The sequence below is a fragment of the Epinephelus fuscoguttatus genome, linkage group LG7 (assembly GCF_011397635.1).
Source record: "Epinephelus fuscoguttatus linkage group LG7, E.fuscoguttatus.final_Chr_v1".
In the NCBI taxonomy this organism is placed as follows: Eukaryota; Metazoa; Chordata; class Actinopteri; order Perciformes; family Serranidae; genus Epinephelus; species Epinephelus fuscoguttatus.
This window is the reverse complement of record NC_064758.1, coordinates 46,555,785-46,562,889: the sequence shown is the minus strand read 5'-3', so window position 1 is coordinate 46,562,889 and position 7,105 is coordinate 46,555,785.

The window sequence follows — 7,105 nt, the reverse complement described above, 5'->3', positions numbered from 1 at the left end:
TTTAGTATAAACACAGGAAACGACTGTAAGGAAAATGAATTCAGTCGAATCTAAAGGTTAAAATCAGAAGTGGTTCTCCTGGTCGCAGAACTCTCTGCTCAGAGTCGGTCCTTTTTTTATTTATCACCATAAACTCGTCATGTTGCAGTTAAGACAGAGTCAGAGGCACCTTAAGGGTTATTTTGTTTTCATTTTACTTTGGTTGCTAAGGGCTTTTGTGCAACAATTGAGGGATTCTTTAAGTATCAGATGAAGACCAGGAGAAAACCTTAAATACTTAAGTTATTTTAAGGAAACCTTAGCGAGAGGATTTAAGTTGTTTTGTGCAACTGATTTTATTATGAGGAAACCTTAGCCAGGGCTTTAAGGAAAATCTTAAGGTGTTTTGTGCAACTACAGCTGTCAGACAGATGTAGGGCAGGAAGAAGATTTACCTCTGAGATGGAGCAGAACATGAAAATACTCGTCTCCAGTACCTGGAGCTGTGGATCATTTCTCCTCGGTTGTGATTGGCTGAGCTGTAACTCACCTTCTGGTCACTAGAGGTCGCTGCTCCATCAGTTTCTGCTCAGACTTCATGAGTTTATTCTGAAGTGTGTGTGTCAGCAGCTGAGACCTTCTGCCTCACATGAAGAGAGAGTCACGGCTCTGGATGTAGATTTCTCCATGTTGTTACCGGCTTCTTCTTCTCTTACACATTTAATGCTATTGGACTTCCGGGTCAAAGCCCGGGGCGGAAACTGTGGAGCATGCTCAGAGCGCCTCGGCCAGTTTGGGTCTGATTGACTGTATACATGCAGGAGTCACATGATCTGGGTGTGTTAGTCCCACTGTGACACATTCACTGCAGGACCATTTCACTCACACTGACATGTTTACAGGGGTTTGGGCGGCAGTAGCTCGGTCCATAGGGACTTGGCTTGGGAACTGGAGGGTTGCTGGTTGAAGTCCCTGCTCGGACCAGATATGGAGTGTAGACCGGTAGCTGGAGAGGTGCCAGTTCACCTCCTGGACACTGCCGAGATGCTGTGTGTGTGTGTGTGTGTGTGTGTGTGTGTGTGTGTATATGAGTGTTAGAGGTTGTCTTCATCAGTAAATGTGCAGAGAGACATCAGAACAAACAAACAAACACTCAGAACAAACAAACAACAACAGGTTCTGGTTTCTGTTGTCTTTATTAGTGGAATGGAATATACACCTCTGTGCTTTAATGCTGTTTTCTCCTTCATTCATTCATTCATCACGCCTCACTCTCTCTGAGACGTCACACCACCGTCAGTTCACTGGACGTCAAACATCTGTGGTGATGCTCGTCATCTGCACTCATCATTTATCATTACGTCAGTTTGTCTGCTCGCCGTCAGACGCGTGTGCTTCGATTTAAAGAGTTAAACTTCAGATGAGACGACAGCCACTCTGCAGACGCACAAACACCACCTCAGATGAAAAGATGGACGGCACATTAAAATCAGATCTAATAAAAACAGCTGTCAGACAGTTTGAGAGCAGCTTGACACGCCTCCACCTCAAAACATCGCTCAGTGATGAACTCCACACTGTCGACAGGTCACACCTGGATGCCGTCGACAGGTCACACCTGTACACATCAGTCTGATTTTTACTACACAGATTTTCTTTTGAAAAAAATCAGTCTTTGGTTTAACTGGTCACACTGGGAGACCAGTTAAACCACAGGGAGGGGTCACACTGCTTTGTTTTAAGGGGTCAAAGGTCAACAGAGGACAGCTGTGTCATGTGACTGTAATTTTTTTCCATCAACTTTTCAGCTGTTATGTCACATGTAACATTTTAAAATCACAGCTGATGATCAATACTCTGAATTATGATCAATATTATGAACCTGTCCCTGATTTGATGCACAAAATACAATATAAAATAAAACGGCTTCATCCCCCAAAAAGCTTTGTGACTCGTGACATGATGCAAAGATAATCAATAATAACTCTGAGAGCAGATCATGGTGATCAATGAGCATGAATACAAACTTTACAATGCTACAGGCAGCTCTCTGAATTTAAACAACTTGTGACTGAAAATATTTTTGTCTTTCAGCTGATGAAACAGTTCAAACTCATTAACCCGAGAAACATCAGATCAATAATCAACTCTGGATCGATAAACTCCAAATATTCCTGTTTCCTGTTTGTCGGAGCGACAGAATAAAGATCAGTGTGACGGGATCACGAGTGTGAGAGCAGCAGAAACAGACCATCCCAGTAAGGTCCAGTAAAACCACGACTCCCAGTCGTTCAGTGTCACAGTTCAGCCTCTCTGTGTTCGTCAAGTCCGAAAAACAAAACCAAAAATAAATTTAAAGAATCAGTGACTTCATTTAAATTTAACAATTTAAAACAAACAACAGCTTCATGACGCAGAACATTAAAATAAAAACACTGCTGGCTGATTAATGAAGAACAAAAAAATAAACAGCTCAGCAGCATCTCCTCTTCTCTTTGTCTGGAAACAAAAAAACCTCTAAACTAAACAAATTAAAGCTGAAACAGTTTGTACGGAAGCCCAAAGAGGACATGATTTAATTCATTGTGCAATTTCAGTTTCAATATTCTATATAATTCTTGTTATTAACTAAAGAGAAATATGAATAATTTAAGGTCTTTGACGGATCGTTTGAAGTTATAAATTATTATTATTATCAGAGGTGTGAACACGAGTCACATGACTTGGACTTGAGTCGACTTAGGTCACAGATTTGATGACTTTACACTCGACTTGATGAAATAAAGAAAAAACCTGCAACTCGACTGGGACTCAAACACCAATGACTCGTGACTTCACCTGGACTTGAGCCTTTTGACCTGAAAATACGAGTCACCTTCCCCCAACTCAAGAAAGAAATATCAGCAAAATGTCAAAAAAAGTTAAAATGTCAGAAAAATAAATGATTATATTGTCCAAAAAAAAAAAAGACAACATGTTGGCCGACAACAAACAAACTGTAGTAAACACGTAACAACTGCCAACTTTGTTCAACATGTGAAGTTACACACAGAGTCGTAGGACGAGGCTGATATCAACAGACTGAGTGAGCTGATGCTAAGCTACCGTTAGCTTAACAGCTCAGTAACTTGTTTTAACTCATTCATAGACATTTTAAAAAGTCTTCACCATTTTTGTAAATTTAACACGGCATTACATTTGGTGAGGAGCTCATTATGACTAGTCCAGGACTTGGGACTTGACTACAAAGACTTGAGGAACACTGACTCGCTCTCACCTCTGATAATCACTGTGTCAGCTGCTTAAAGTAACGATCTCAACTCAAGACACACTCACCAGCTTCTTCTGGAGCTTTCAGTCACATCAGAGCAAACTGGTGACGCTGAGGGAAAAACCAGTTTGGGTCATTTTGTCAAAAAGACAAATTTGTTATACACAGGAATTTAAGGAAATGTGTTAGATGTCATCGTGGTGTAAATGAGTCTGAGAGCAGCTGAGAGTCGCAGCTGCACAACAGAGTCAAACACTAAGACTCAGTGACAGATTTATATGAGACACATTTCATAAAGTAAAGCGGAGACACAGAGACACAGGTGGGTCCAGTGAACAGACGGTGGAGCGTTGCGCCTCCTCTCACTGACTCTTTAAACTGCAGGAGAAAACAGATAAAATACCTATAACGGTATCCATGCATATTTGTGACTGCTCATCATACAAACACACACATTCACACCAACACACACACACGCACACACACACCCGCCCGTTCACACACACTTTGCATTCTGGCGAGGAACATGCCTGAATGATTTTTATTTTGAAAGTCATTTATATAATGGGTTTAATTCTAACGTACACGTCAGGTGGTGCAAACACTCGTCTTGAAAAGTTTCGGGGAGGATGAGGAAACAAACGATGGCTGATAGGAGGAGAAAACAAGAGTCGTCATGCAAAAGAACGGATGATGAGATTTTTTCCCCCGTTGTGTTTGTGTGTGTTTTTTCTTCCTAGCTTTTTTTTTCTCTGATATGGTTGATAAGTTCCTATGATCAGTAGTGCTACTTCTACTGTACGAGGCTCATGCACGGAGGAACGCCGCTCTGACACCCGGCGACTTCCATCTCTATCTTTTTTTATTTCTTTTTCTTTTTTTGGTTTGAGGATTTGATTGGAAGATGCAGGTGAAAGTTTATGATACAAAATATGTTACAGTATGTACGTCTGTCTCCGTCTGCGTGTCACTCACTCACACTCGCTTCTGGATGGTCGAGGAAATGCTTTGCCAAAATTCTCGCAGCTGAGTCAGGCCGACGGCGTGCACTCTGTGTTGTGTTGTTTAAACAGATCTGTGTCTACAAAGAGCTGGCGTCTCTTTACAGCTCATTTATTTGGGACTTAAACGTGAAACCAAACGAATGTGTCGATGCAGTATTTAAGTTTTCCTCAGAGACTTTTGGAATCGACAGCCGAGCTGGAGAGACTCGAGACGAGACGACGCTGTTGAGGTTCAGCAACATTTAGCGGACAAGGCGCCAGGCTGCAGACGTACGACGCACATTTAGTTTATGAAATGTTCAAACTTTTTTTTTCAGTTTGGTGCATTACAGTGGGATAATGTAAGAATATAAATATATCTACTGTTCTTTGTTTCTCTGCAGTTTGCCGACCTCTGATCTGCAGGTTAATCTTTCTGCTCCATCGTTTCCTGCACTGGGCGCCAGCCTGGTTCGGGCGGAGCTGGCAGTGTCGCTCATTCGGCGCTATGACCCCACAAGAGATCTATTTTTAGCTCATTGTCTTGTTTTCATCGTGAAAAAAGGTTGTTGACGAAACATCTTCATCATAGTTTTCAAGACTGTAACTCAGTTAAAAATGTTAAAGGGCTTCTGAGGCTCAAAATGAGGCTGTTTTATCACCATGGTGACCTGGGTGGAGACCGGAGGGTGGGCGCCATGTTTCTGCAGCAACAAGACAGGTTGAGATTTAGTGTCATCGCTGTTTCTCCAGCAGCTTTATAAGCACCACACGTGCCTGTTGTTTAGCGACATGTCATCACGGAGAGCAGTCGTTCTTTTACAGTTTGTAATCTGGAGCGCTGCGCCCTAACAACCATAACCAAGGTGTTTTTGTACCTTCACCTCACGACACGCTAACCACAGTGTTATCTCCTCTCAGCATCAGCGGCGGCGCCCCAAAGGTCAAAGAAGTGTTTCAGGTAAGTGGGGAGGAAAGATGAACTTCAGACACTCGTGCGTGGAGCAGGACCAACCGGTCGCTGTTTTAATGTAAGCAGCCACATTGTTTTAATAAAAGCGAGTAAATTTGTTTCTGCTCCACACGAGTGCCTGAAGTTCGTCTCTTCTCTCGATGTGCCGACACTTTTCTTCATGACAGAGACGGTCCTGGAGCACCCTCCACCTGGTTCTCCTAACTTTGGTTCAGTTTACTGTCATGATAAATTATTATTTATTATTTATGTTTCTGTACTTTTGTTATCCTCAGTTTCCATCAGTGACGGAGGCACCAGGACTGAACGGATCAATGTCACCTGTGTGGGCTCATACTGGTTCTCGTTGCTGTAAAGTGGCAGCCATATTGTGGTGCTGACAACATAACAGTAACATTATAATCATCTGTTTGAACGAGGTTAAATATGATCTATCTGCATATTAGTTCTGGGTCTGGATTCATGTTAAGACTCTGCTGAAGTTACTGAGCATCAACGATAAATAAGACTGAGATGATTGTGAAGTGTCTGCAGGTGGATCCAAACCGCTGTCATCAACATGTTAAAAATGACCTTTTTTTTTCCCAGAGTGCACGTCATCAGGACAAACGTGACTTTACCGCTGAGGAGCTCGTGGCGTTGCGTTTCCTCTTCCTGTTTAAATCTATTGCAGAATACTTGTTGTGTTCTCTCTCTCACTGAAAAGATCACACAACAAATGAGTTTCTTAGTTGCTTTACATTAATGTTCCCTGCAATAATTACTGTAGTTGAATAACACACACATTATTATTGGTATTATTATTATTCTCTTCATTTCTTGATGCTATTTTCCTGCTTGTTGTATTGTTGCATATTTTGTAAAGTAAAAGGCTTTCGTTCCTAGTCTGGACGTCAGCGTTACACTGACAAACACCTCTGAGCTACAGCCAGACCAGAAGAGTCCACGTCAGTCCACAGTTAACCCTTTCCTCTCTACAGTCCCGTTTAGAAAAACCAGGTAAGTCCAGCGCTGCTCAGACCTGCTCAGACCAGCTCAGTGACATTGTGTGAACAGTGTTCAGGCTCAGCATAGATCAGTTAAACCCAGATGAGTTCGGTTCGTGTGTTTCAGCAGCGTCTGGCTCATCACTCAAACATTTACAGGTTCCTTCACCTCTTGGATTCTGACAAAGTCTTCTTGTTCCAGATTTCCTTAAAATGTGACCTGAAGTGGATTCAGCTGCTGAATTCGTGCCAGTGAAGAGATCGTCCGTACAAACTTCAGTTTCATCCTTCATCCTCTCTGTCAGGGTTCAAACCTACAACCTTTAACCTTTCAGGTAAAATACGTCCAACGCTTCACACAGCTGAGCAGCGTGTTCACTCAGTCTGTAAAGAAAAGAAACCAAATCCAAATCCATACACATGTTTGAGCCGTATCGACTCCCCACAACAACCAACATCCGAAGAATCAAAGGTTTGTAGCCACGGCTTCTGAAGTCGCTGAGGGTTGTTTGGTCGTCTGCAGATCGTCTCCGTCACGTCTTTTTCCATCACAGATGAGTCTGACATTAAATCAGCTGAGTCTGAATGATCCTGCGGCGGTTGGCAGTTCCTCTGATCAACAAGTTGGTGTCTCTTTCTAAAAGTAAGACCTCTCAAGCTGCTCACGCCGGGTTTAGACTAAAATATAGGACCATCGTCCCGGCTGTGATTTGCTTTCCCTCTTCTAAAGAATCATGTTTTGTGGGGACGCAAAATGGACCCATCAAATCCAACCTGTCAGCTGGTCTTGGGATGCTGAACGTGTTGGCGTCTTCTCCATGGTCGTCCTGGATGAACCCTCCCAGGTTTGTGCAATGAGACTCAAAGGGTGGGGACAGTGCAGGAAGAAGTGCGTGTTGGGCTAAAATGCAGG